General features: G+C 41.0%; 1 protein-coding gene across 1 annotated transcript in view; it reads left to right on the plus strand.

The window, feature by feature from the left end:
• Positions 1 to 13,904, plus strand: part of Tango9 (transport and golgi organization 9) — a 95,265-nt gene that overhangs the window by 9,532 nt on the left and 71,829 nt on the right. The window lies entirely within an intron of this gene.

Consider the following 13,904-nt stretch of genomic DNA (forward strand, 5'->3'; position numbering starts at 1 on the left):
CTAAAATGTGGTATCCTGCTCCGCAATGTGAAAATATAGTGTATGCAAAAGCAAAAGTACATGTGAAACTTCATATCAGACAGTGGTCAAGGAATATACATTATACACAGACACATATAAATACATAATAAGACTTCTGGACATAAAATGCGACAGGTCGAGGAACGTTCGTAATCATAATCCATATTTCGCAACCACTAAGATTCGATGGGCCTTCCGTCTCGGGCATTTGGTTTGATTTTTGTTATCAGGCGTCGGTTTTCTGCCACTTTGGCTAATCGCGAAAATATGATGAAATTGATGAAGAACGCTCATCCTCAGGCCGGGATACGAATTCGGGATCATGGAGAACCGATTACCAAACAATAATAATAACATATTCATTTATTACACCAATGAAAAGTACTGACTTGATATGCATAATTTGATTTACTTATCTACTCTTAATACGAGACAGCTGGTTTGTTACAACAAACGTGCATTTGCCCCTACTTTACACATACGTCTTTGCGAGAAGATGTCAAATTACCTTCCAATGGTCCCAGTTTTCTATTGCCTCCTGAGATTTTCATTATGCTCATTTTTATTGTTTCTGCATCCATAATCAATTCTTGGGCATGTGATGATATGCATTGAGTGGCGTTTTCTCTCTTTGTGGAAGTCGCATGTGTACACCCAAAGGAAATTTATAAATAGACTGTGACATCTGAAGAGCTTTTTCGTAGTTTGACTGAAATGTGAAAAACGTTCGTTGAAGAAATAAATAGGACATTCGATATCACCTTCAAAACGGCGTAACGTATGTAGACGCGTTCTCAATTCAATACTTCAGCCTAGATCTTTTAGATTTCGTGCCTGAAAAATCGAACTGGGCTCGTCCTGGATTTGAACCCGGCTTCTCTCGCACCCTAAGCGAGAATCATACCCCTAGACTAACTAGCCATATTTGCCGATCTCTTTCCTATCATTCTTAGGCATCGGGAATTACATATGACATATAGCATGTGACTAAAACTATCTTGTTTTTGGGTACTACCATTTCTTCAGGAAGTACTATTCAGAGGCCTTGAGTATCATTCAAAGGTAATCATTTCTTTCAAGTTGTTCCTTAGTCATGTGATATATTAGTAGGAAGGAAAACATTCGGGCTCATCCGGGATTTTAATCCGGGACCTCTCGCACCAAAAGGGAGAATTATACCTTTAGGCCCACGAGCTAATTCAACGCATCATGAACATGTTAAAATGTTAATGACAGACTATGCACACTTCTTTATTGCAAGATCCAAAACTGATCAAAAGTATTTTACGGTCTGCCAAGAACTACTGGTAACACTATCCATAAGCAATGCAACTCACATTGCAATTTGCCGTCCATTGATGGTATATTTATCTTGAAAACCCCTGTGTTTGTAAGGTCATGGTGGCAAATAGTTAACATCTGAGAAATGTTCCTCGATGCTGAATTCTTTAAACAGACAAGTCAAAACCCGTACTTCGTACATCCTGAGATTAAAGTATAATGGCGAGCACTTAATATTAAAGATATCTAGGTTATCAAGTAAAAGACAATAGACAATGTCTTCAAGAAAGAATGAGTTTGTGTCCTAGTTTGTTTTTTATGTTGGCGACTCACTGCCTTAATTATCCGACAGTAAGTTCCTTCTGCTCCTTTCTCGTATGAGATATTGACAGCCCAAGTATTTAAGTATTTATTTAAGTATTTGATTTTACTGATGAAAAACAGCTACATGCCTAATACAGCAGTTCATAATGATATATGACATATACACAATATTACAATTAAAGAAATGAAAAGTGTACTACATTCGATTTGATTTGAATTTTGCACCCATCACATTATACGGGGTCTAGCCCCTTATCATAACTAAAATAACATAATTCTTGTCAAAAGTTTTCTTTTAAATACATCATATGCTCAGATTGGCTAATCGGGACTGGATGTACAGTTTAAAATTGGATACGAACCACTGTTCTTTCACCGGGAACTAGCCCAGGACCCCTTCATTAGAAGATAACAACGTTATCACTACGTCTCAGGCGATGGTCGAGTTTGTGTGATATTTCAATAATTGCTTACACAAAATTGACTTTATTATTCAACTTCTTGAAACATTAAGTACATTTCTACCCGATTATTTGTAGGTAAGCCGAGCTGTATACCTTAATCAGAAATAATATTGTTAAAATGTTTGAATGCGTGGATATGTGTGCGTTTTTATTTTCATTTCGGATTCAGTGTTTGAAGCTGGAAGTAACGTTTACTAAATTTAAAAGATTAGAATTCTCTTAAAGCCACTATCGCTGATTGCTATTTGAGACAATGGAAGATATGCCAGTTTTGTTGTATAAGGAAGAAGCAATGCCATAGATATTTTTGATTGTTGGTGTTTTAAAAATCCTCAAAGAGTTTCCATGGAATTAGTGCAGCGAAAATCAGATTAGCATTAAACGTATATTTTGCGATAAGCAAGGAAAGATTAAGAAGAAAAATAATAGTGAATGATATATTTACGAGAGAAAGAGAAAAATACAGTGAATATGAGAAACATTTCAAGTGAAAAGCAATCACGGTCAAGTGTCGAGAAAACCGAGATAGATACAAGTATATGTGGTAAGGCTGTGCCATCAGCCGAGGTGAACCCTTCTGAGAGCCCACTACGAAAGGCCACCGCAAAGCTGGTTAAGATCTTCTGACGGAAACAGTCGAGAGTCGAATATGAGGGCGAGGAACAGAAGGAAGAGGTTCCCCCAGAGTGAAGTTCTCTTCCGTCGTCGACTGTTCGCGTTCAATAATCTTCGAGCTTCGAACCCGGCAGGAGAATCATCCTATCAGATAGATGGAGCTCGATACACACCCCGGAGGAATTCCTTAGCGTCAAAACATGGGTAGACGCTGCGGTCCAAGTGTTGTTCACGGTTGGAGGAGATCTCGGGGAACGGTCGTTCACCGAACCCGTTTCAACCAGAGATGTCCAGCCTCCCTAGCCTCTGCTTCCAAGAGCCTTGCGAGCCTGAGGCCGTGTGAGGCCGAGGCTGAGATGGAGTTCGGAGGCTGAGGATGTGTTTTGAGCTTCGGAGGCTGAAGATGTGTTTTGAGCTCGGAGGCTGAGGATGTATTTTGAGCTCGGAGGCTGAAGATGTGTTTTGAGCTCGGAGGCTGAGGCCGTGTGAGGCCGAGGCCGAGATGAAGTTCGGAGGCTGAGGGTGTGCGAGGCCGGAAACCTACTTTGAGCTCGGAGACTGAGGCCGTGTGAGGCCGATGCCGAGATGGAGTTCGGAGGCTGAGGCCAACTTTGAGCTCGGAGGCTGAGGCGGTGTGAGGCCGAGGCCGAGATGAAGTTCGGAGGCTGAAGGTGTGCGAGGCCGGAAACCTACTTTGAGCTCGGAGACTGAGGCCGTGTGAGGCCGATGCCGAGATGGAGTTCGGAGGCTGAGGCCGTGTGAGGCCGGAGGCCAACTTTGAGCTCGGAGGCTGAGGCCGTGTGAGGCCGAGGCCGAGATGAAGTTCGGAGGCTGAGGGTGTGCGAGGCCGGAGACCGACTTTGAGCTCGGAGGCTGAGGCCGTGTGAGGCCGATGCCGAGATGGAGTTCAGAGGCTGAGGCCGTGTGAGGCCGGAGTCCGAGATAGAGTTCGGAGGCCGAGTGCGTGAGAGGCCGGAGGCCGCGCCTCGCGAACAAAGTCAAGTAGACATAGATCTCAATGCCACCACGAAAGCTACATCTCGTTTCCAATAGATTGTACTATGAGAATTATTGAGAAATTCGGGTTATAGGAAACTGTTTTTGTCTTTCAGAAAGGAAGTCCGGCTTCTAAAAGTGGTTGTTAGTAGACATGCCAGAGTTGATTTGGGCCTCAGGGCTTAGGAGCTTAGGAGCTTTCCTTTATTAGGCATCCCTTTTGCCTCCATGTTGCGTTGTGTGAGGTCTTTCCCCCGCTACTTGTGGACTTTGTAGCAACCACGTCCACTGGCGTACGCAGGATTTTTGTGGGAGAGGGAGGGGGAGGCTGGGCTTGTATAAGTGCAGAGTACTATGAATGTCGCTGAATTTTTTATAGGGGGGTCAGGCCATTGATAAAACTTGAACAGTACAAATAGTAACAGTTATTATAATTATGCTAATGATTGGGATGCGACTTATAGGCACTAAAAACACAAACCTTTGTCTGTGCTAAAAGCCTCTTAAATAGTCAGGCAAATAGGCACCAAAAATTATGAAAATTGGCGTTTAAAAGTCACTGTAGGAGTAAAATCAAGAAGGCTCTATAATAGGCATTTAAAAATTCACCTTAAAATAAAAAGGAACAATAAAATAAGCATTGAACATGAACTTACTGTATTTCAGTTTTCTTCTTCCAATGCAATTCTGGCATAAAGACTTACGTATGTTATCCATTGCGCCAATTTGAACAAATGCCTGAATTGCGTGCACCATTGTTCGCAATGAAAAAATAAAACAATTTGCACTCTTTTAACAAAAAAATGTTTTAAAGGATGTTCTTATTAAAATTTCTCTGAAAATATTAACTTGTGTTACCTATTGTACTAATTGCGCAGAAATTATTCACAAATAATTCACAATAGTTTGAATTAAATTCTTATTTGCAGGAAAGGGAGGATAACCTAATCTGGTTAATCTAAAGCATTTGCATTATTTTATATTTGTACGAGTATATGACCTGCTTATCTGTGTATGCGCATGAAATTCTAGAATAAATACTATCGTTTGAATTAGTGTAAATCTCTGTATGCAATGCAGGGCCGGATTAAGGTGGGTGCTATTGATGCTGCAGCATTAGGCCCATTCTTGAAATAGGCCCAGATGAAAACAGACGAGAATTTTCCGAAAGCTGAAAATAAATCTTAGAATGAAAATTGGAGCCCCAATTTCGGACGCCTAGACACAGCGTTACTTATTATACAGATTATTTGCGCTGTGACGTAACTATAACGTCGTTGTGTTTATTGTTCATCGAAGATTTCAAGCATCAGGCCCAATTTCGTCTTAATCCGGCCCTGTGCAATGTGAGTCCAATAAAGTAAGTTTTTCACATATCTTAATCTCAGCATTGTTATATTCGGAACTCGGGTAATGTGTGAATATAGGCGTAACATGGCGGTGGCAAGAGAGTACTTCCCCCAAATTTTCAAGTTTATTAACCTGAGAAAAAAGGAATAATGAGTAAATTTTATGATTTCTGAAATGTAGCAAACTAGTCATGGATGCTATTGTAATGGAATGGAAAGCTTGTCGACTCTGCCTTTTCCCATAAAAGTTAAGCCCTCTATTCGATTCCCCCACCTCCTGATGTTTGGTCCCAAGTACGCCCATGTATGAAATGATGGTTCCTCACAGTTTCCATTGTTCACCATTTACCATTCTTTGTGAAAAAATAGAAAACAAACTATTTCCTGAAAACATTTTCAGAGTAGACGGAAACAGATGTCCGGCCTCCGGAGCCTCGGCCTCCAAGAGACTTGCGAGGCTGAGGCCAGATGCCGAGTGGAGTTCGGAAGATGAGGCCGTGTGAGGCCGGAGGCCGTCCTTGAGCTCGGAGGCCGGGTCTCGCGAGGCCGAAGTCAAATGGACATCTCTGGTTTCAACTACGTCAACCACAACTGCCGATGGGAAGTGTTCTGCGTCCCTGCTCTGAGTACAGCGGTCAGCGTCATCTTTGGACTGATATTATTCTGCGGCCTGGGGTGCTTCTACGCAGAGACAGGCATTCCAGCACCCCACCCCCCCCCCACCCCCCAGTTCTCGCTTGCGCCCCCTTATAAGGGGTCCAATGTATAACCAATGGGTCTCTTCATGTTATGAACTTCTGAGCTGAGATGCCAGCATTTGGAATGTTTTGGCTCTCACTTGCATTCAAAAGAGGCAAAGGAAAGGAGTGAGTGAGAAAACGACTTGGTCATATTTGTTCAGTACATAGCAGTGAATTGTGGTGGGTGGATGTTGTTGAGCTTAGAGTTGAGAAAGGAGAACAGAGAAAAGAAAAACTGGAACACTCTTTGACTATTTCAAGAAGAAATCCAAAATGTAAGTAGTACCTTGCTTTACAACGATATGCTATAGATATTCCATGTTCCGATTAGTACCCATCGTGCATAGGTAGAACCGCAAAAAGTGCGGTTCCTTTTGACGCTGTCTTGTTGGGAGGAGGCTGAAAGTAGTTAGTGCTTTGCATCCCCTCGAGAACTATTTTCGAAGTACGATGACCAAAAAGCTTCTTAATTCTGTGGCGCTGTGTGAAGTACATGAGAAAGAACTGCATAATAGTGACAGTAAAGAGGTCAATGTTATTTCCCTTCGTAAAAAGCAGGTAGAAGTTGAAAATATTCTGTCTTGCAATATGTCATTGTTTTATTTAATCAGGATTAGTATATTGTTTATTTATACCTGTAAACATATGTGTGATACTTCATAGTGCATTAATGTGTTGTATATATGTATTGAATAAACTTTCAATACGTACACGATTAATGTTAGCATGTTGCATCTCCTATATATTTTCTTATTTTATGTCGTTGCATGCTGCATATGTGTAAGACATAAAAGTTATACATGTTATATGTACAAAAATTATTATCTACGGACTGCATTTATCATTCTTTTTCTGCCATTCAAAAATACAGTTTGTGTGCTTGTTTTCCATTATTAGCTAATGTGAAATTAATGGTGTTGAAAAATATTTCAAATCGTTTGTTCCAAACAAATGCTTTAGCACCGACTTCTACCTCTTCTTTGCGTATTTTATGAGGATAATAAAGTTTTTGATACTACTACTATTACTACTATAATAAGTCATTATTGTTGTTGTTGTTGTAGTTGGTTCGTTTATCCTGGTAGTTGCCCCCCAGACAAAAATTCGTGGTTGCGCCTCTGTCAAGCACATAATGTTCATTGGTGCTGGCAAAAGGATGATAGAAGCTGCCACAGAAATGTTAACAAACGTACGTCAGGATGTACGAAAACAAGACACTCTGCAAGAAAGTAAGCAGCCCACAAGAAAGAGAAATCTCGTACCGTGTAATTCTTTAGTAAGGCCTCACTGAGGCCTCACCTTTTACAAACAAAAAACAAACAAACAAACAAACAAAAACCGATATTGAATTGGAAACACTGCAGCTTCAATGCCGAAACTCTATGCAAGATAAGAAAGAGCTGCACAGTTGTCAGTCGTGAACACCACACAGCAGAGCAATGTTAACCATGAGTCATCAAGGAATTAGCACAGTGTTTCTTTCTGTGGTCATTCGGCCTCGGAAGAAATATTTGTTGTCCATTTTGAGCTCTCAAGAAATCAGATTCTCAGCTGGCCATTTATTTCCTTCATGAATGAAAATAGGTTGCTCATTTTTTCGTTTCTTTTCTCTCTTTTGTCATTAGCTCTAAAACAAATATAAAAAGAAAACGAGCAAAGAAGGTCGTTTCTTTCGGCACGTAACAGGCATGTGGTAACTTTGCTATTTTTACGACCATAATATATCCCTCTTGTTTACTTTCAACGATAAGAACGAATGTTGGAGTGACCGGGAAAAAAATGAAGAAACACAATAAGCTCTTTAATATTACCCAAGCTTCGAAAATAGATGCCGGCCCCAGTGGCAGAGTGGTTATCACATCACGCTACGACGCCAGGGGTCCCGCCTTCGAATCCTGGCCTGGGCATGGATTTCTGAGTGTCCATTCATTAATTTCATCATATCGTCACTCATCCCCATATTTGATTGAGTTTGTGTTTGAAGTCCACTTTATGCACAGTAAGGCTAATCGGGACTGGACCTACAGTTTAAAGTGGGATCCGAACCAGTATGCTTCTCCACCTGGTATCGAACCCGGGAACCCTTGATCACAAGGCGACGATGCTACCACTGCGCCATCGGGGAGGCCTCCCCCATATTTGCAACTTAGCCAAAAATGGCACAAGAAGCGAAGTAAAATAAAGTAAATCAATCAATCAATCAATCGAACATAGGGTCTCCGGTTTCATAGAGCTGTATGCAAAGCACTCGGCCATGAAGACCAATTGATAACATGGATGTCTTCAAAGCACGTTACAATCTGCCACGTATGTCTTTCCATCTCCAGTGACCATTAATTTCAAGAGGTAGAAAACGACGTTACTCAAACAAATTGTATAAATAATTTTCATGACCATAAAGATTTGTTGCACTTGTTGAGAGAAATCCATACCCTCGTAATGTTATAAGTAAACGTCCAACTAGTTGTCCCAGGAACCCTTCCTTGCACGAAAATCACACTGTGTCCACAGGATTTACGACTGAACGCTTACTAAAGTAATAGAAATGTGCATCCCCATTTCCATTAATCGTTCACTCTTCGTATATTTTGAGGTCGGCTAATTCGAACATACGACCCTCAGACAGCTACACACTGCCAAAAGAAACTGCAGTGTCAAGAAAGTAATTACTGTATATTTATATATTTTATTTTTGGTAATGGAATATTTTTCCCTTCAGATTCTTATTTATGTTTGATTTGGTTTATTTTACTTCGCTTTTCTGCCACTTTTGGCTAAACGCGACGATGAGGATGAGCGATGAAATTGATGAAGGGACACTCACAGTGAACACCGAACGAACACAATGCCACGGCGATGTTTAAGCAAGCTGTGTTAACCACTCTACCACGGAGGCTGGAATCCTTTTTAGTTAGGAGAAATCGTTCCTTGACAGCGAACTAAGAACAGTTAATATGCATCACGTCAGAGTTATAATATTTTAAATTTCTAACAATCAATTGGGATTTACTCTTAACCATTTTTTTTCCTACATATAAACTTCCACACAGTTAAGATCGTTTACGCTAAGGACAACAGCGTTAAAGTCTATGCTTCAAGGAATGATTAAGCACACTATGATGACGGAAAATACTAATACACATGACTATAGTGATGCATTACATCGGTGGAACATTAATTTTCGATCAGAAAGAAATATTGAAAAACGCAGGGACACAATGACCAATTTATTTATTTATTTTACTTCGCTTTTCTTTCACTTTTGAGTAATCACATAGATAAGGATGAAAGGTGTGTTAAGATGAAATTTGTGAAAGGCAATCACAAACGTAGGACACAGCCCAAACTCCACAGACCATTATACTGGCCTTGTGTCTAGGCGCCAGATCCTCGTTGGTCTGCAAAATACACTCCATGGTCACAATGACGTAAGCATTCGTAAAATAAATTTGTATATCATTCTCCCCCCCCCCAAGAAACGTGAGCTAAACTATTGCGCATTCTATGATATGTTCATTACTTCTCAGGAACCACTTGCGGCCTTCAACTAACATTCAAAGAATACTGTCATATACGCAGAATGCAAAACATTTCTATTTTCTCATTTCTACTACAACCCTGGCGAAAAAAAGGCGGCTGGAGCGTGGTGCTGATCGTATCACCTCCAAAATGGCCGAGCTCGAGAATATGCGGTGCCCTACTACCACACCCCCTAAATGTGCCTAAATGTGCTATAGGAACGAGGAACTTTACCTAACCTCTACTACTACTAACTACTCATGCCAGGAATTTTGGTATTTTTTATACTTTTTTATTTGCCCATTGCTAACCTGGTTCATTCCCAGCCATAACAGCAATTAGTCGATGCAATAAAAATACGCCAAACTTAAAAAGAAACGGGTGTCGGCGTGCGCGCGCGCACGCACACACACATACACAGAGAGGGGGAGGGTAGGAACACAAAATTCTTCCACAAACTGCCCAGATCATGCCTTATAAGACTCCAACAGAAAGCTTTCCGGAAACAAGTTTACGTGCTCATAAGGTAGAGATGGTCTTGTCTGCAACTGACTTCCCCTACTTTCTTATCCAATACAGGAGTAATGAAGTGTTTCCAACTGCCTTCCAATCTAACTAAGAGGAGGGAGACCTTTTTTTAAAGTTCGCCAGTGTACACAAATGTTCTGCGAGTGTTTAGATCTTCTAATCGCCAAGATGAGGATGACTTCCTTACGGAGGTCGGCTGCATAAGAACTATGAAGAATCGCCAACTCGTCTTTAAGCAGAGGTATTGTAATCACAGTATCAACTATGATTGAATATTGTTAATTTCTCTTGCATAAGGTGCCCGTATCAACAAAAGGGGTATAAAGTGTGCAGTAAGGGATATGGGCAGTCGCTCTGTAGCAGTCGATTAACATTTCTAAAGATGTCTGTGTTTTAAAAAGATATTTAAAAAAATGAGACAGCCAGAGCATTTGAGTCTTCAAAAGTATTAGGCATAATAAAATATCCCAAAACGTGTAGGGGCGCAGTGGTCTATAGTCGGTAGGGCGCAGCGGTTTAATCGTCTAGGGGTGCTGAGGGGGTGCGGAATGAAATTTAGGGGGTGCGATGTTGAAAATACAGACAACATGAAATAGGCATGCATGTTTTAGTCCCTAAATCAAATATCAATCAACTTTTAGTAGTCATCTATGATAGTATGCTAATTAATGAAACTGGAGAATAGTAGTGACTTCCTTCATTTTTGCCTGATTTTAGCACAACAACGACGTTTGGAAATTTGGAAAGAACAGCTTCTTCAAGGGAGGCCAATGACATATATGGACGACTGGAGGATTTTTCCATGGAGAGGCAAGGCATTTTTTCACGGAGAGGGGTCTAATAGTGTTGCTTACTCTCTCTAAAAAAATCTTTCAGTTTGAAGTTACCATGTTCATGCAACGCTCTTATAATAATTAACATAAATGACTGTGACTGAAATGTACACTTTGTAATTGACATCCACTGTCTTAAGTTCACTTTATGCACATATAGGCTAATCGAGCCTGGCCTTACATTTTAAAGTGAAATCCGAACCACTATGTGCCTCCACCGGGTATTACAAGGCACAACCAACTGAGGTACAAAATTCAGTGATTAATAAATGTCAGATGCGTTGTATAGGTGAAGACAACAACTGCTGAGTGTTCAGTTTGTGTGCGTTGGGTAAAAGAAAGAAATCGCTACTACCCTACCTAAAGTTCTGCAATTTGAAAAAGAAAATAACACCATAAATATGAAATTGGTTTATTGTATTTATTTTACTTCGCTTCTTGTGCCACTTTTTGGCTAATTTGCGAAGATGGGAAAGAGTGATGATATCATGAAATTGATGAATGAACACTCACAAACATCCATGCCCAGTCAGGGATTCGAACCCGGTACACCTCGCGTCGTAGTGCGCGATGTGCTAACCACTCCGCCATGGGAAATGAAATTCTGTAGTCACTTTCATGTAATTATCAATTCACTCTTTTTGGACTGCAAAAATGTTCCGTTGCTTTGTTACCCCTCTTTTCATATGCGTTCGTTTTACATAAGCTTCCGTCTGCCCAGATGCTGTGGTATTCCCAACAACGAACTATAACATTTCTTTGCGAATTTTTTGCCCCTTCGAAACAGTCTTTGAAATAGTCTGAAATGGTACATTTACTATCAGTGGCGGCCGGCGGCAAGTATGATGGGTAGTGCCAACGTGATCAAGAAATCGAAAAAAAAAAAAACCTCCGCAATGCCCCCGCTCCCTCCTTGAGGTTGCCCCACTGGCCAAGATGTTTATCCTCGTTTGGTAACGTGGAAAACAGTGTGTGTATAAGTAATAACACACTAATACGATTCATCTTCACTCACTAACCTATCTTTATACACTACAGGACACTTCACTAAGAACACAATTGCAAGAGGAAGGGAAAACAAATCTTCTCACCTTCTCCTCCCCCATGCACACGTATTCCAACTGGATGTCGAAAATATTCTAGACATTTGATGTAAAAAGAAATTGTCGAAATGCCAAGGAAAACTCGCATCACCATAGGAATTTTTACTTTTATATTTTTAAAAAGTCTGGATGGCCCTCTAGGCGCATCTATCTATTATCAAAATGTTCATTTAACTTTGGAAAAATACTAGGTTCGTTTCTCCAAAAGTTGGCAGAAAAGTAGATAGTACCTTTTTCACGAATTACTTCCCCAACGGGTCTTACAAATCCGTCGTATTTAGCGACTTATCTCTGAAGATGGCAACTGTGTCAACACTGCGAAAGTTCCCTCGCTGTACCAAAGCGAAAACGGCCACGGGTGGTGTCTTATGGGCTAACCCCATTGGCTAACACCACCCCCTGTCACCTTCTTCCCGGCTCATGGTGGAAATGTTACGCTGAGACTTCTCACGTGTTTCAACTTGGTTAGGCCAGCTCTTGGGTGACGCGGAATGCTGCCTCGCCGAGGGTACTAAACAGCTGGCGATGCAGTGAGGAGGTTGGGGCGGTTCATATCTAGTCTGTGGTTGGGGCGGTCGTCACGTCAGCTTGACCGATTGCAAGATTCGAATCTCCTTGTCTGTAAACTATCAATGTATTAATTTAACAATACTTGGGCTATGTATGCATTTCTTCTGAGGGTAGTGCCATGGCACGGCGGCTCTTTCCCCTTGAGCCGCCGCTGTTTACTATGGATAACAAATAGAACGAATTAACGAGGAAACTAAGTAGAGACAATGTGCCGGTTCACAAACATCTTTTTGGGATCAGTGGGCTCGCAGTGTTGCTAACCCATCCCATGAAAATTTCACCATATGATATTTTTACAGGCGAAGCTAACCTACAAATAGGAGTTGGCAACACTGACTAGTACCAGAAAGTTAAGTACTGAATGAAGTAAGGCCGTTATTATTGTATGCAACTGGCAAGCACTGAAAGAGATGCCGATATACATACTTTTCTGTACACTGGCGAACTTTAAAAAAAGGTCTCCCTCCTCTTAGTTAGATTGGAAGGAAGTTGGAAACACTTCATTACTCCTGTATTGGATAAGAAAGTAGGGGAAGGCAGTTGCAGACAAGACCATCTCTACCTTATGAGCACGTAAACTTGTTTCCGGAAAGCTTTCTGTTGGAGTCTTATAAGGCATGATCTGGGCAGTTTGTGGAAGAATTTTGTGTTCCTACCCTCCCCCTCTCTGTGTATGTGTGTGTGCGTGCGCGCGCGCACGCCGACACCCGTTTCTTTTTAAGTTTGGCGTATTTTTATTGCATCGACTAATTGCTGTTATGGCTGGGAATGAACCAGGTTAGCAATGGGCAAATAAAAAAGTATAAAAAATACCAAAATTCCTGGCATGAGTAGTTAGTAGTAGTAGAGGTTAGGTAAAGTTCCTCGTTCCTATAGCACATTTAGGCACATTTAGGGGGTGTGGTAGTAGGGCACCGCATATTCTCGAGCTCGGCCATTTTGGAGGTGATACGATCAGCACCACGCTCCAGCCGCCTTTTTTTCGCCAGGGTTGTAGTAGAAATGAGAAAATAGAAATGTTTTGCATTCTGCGTATATGACAGTATTCTTTGAATGTTAGTTGAAGGCCGCAAGTGGTTCCTGAGAAGTAATGAACATATCATAGAATGCGCAATAGTTTAGCTCACGTTTCTTGGGGGGGGGGGGAGAATGATATACAAATTTATTTTACGAATGCTTACGTCATTGTGACCATGGAGTGTATTTTGCAGACCAACGAGGATCTGGCGCCTAGACACAAGGCCAGTATAATGGTCTGTGGAGTTTGGGCTGTGTCCTACGTTTGTGATTGCCTTTCACAAATTTCATCTTAACACACCTTTCATCCTTATCTATGTGATTACTCAAAAGTGAAAGAAAAGCGAAGTAAAATAAATAAATAAATTGGTCATTGTGTCCCTGCGTTTTTCAATATTTCTTTCTGATCGAAAATTAATGTTCCACCGATGTAATGCATCACTATAGTCATGTGTATTAGTATTTTCCGTCATCATAGTGTGCTTAATCATTCCTTGAAGCATAGACTTTAACGCTGTTGTCCTTAGCGTAAACGATCTTAACT

Source organism: Lepisma saccharinum, chromosome 14 (assembly GCF_977018435.1).
Source record: "Lepisma saccharinum chromosome 14, izLepSacc3.1, whole genome shotgun sequence".
NCBI classification, from domain to species: Eukaryota; Metazoa; Arthropoda; class Insecta; order Zygentoma; family Lepismatidae; genus Lepisma; species Lepisma saccharinum.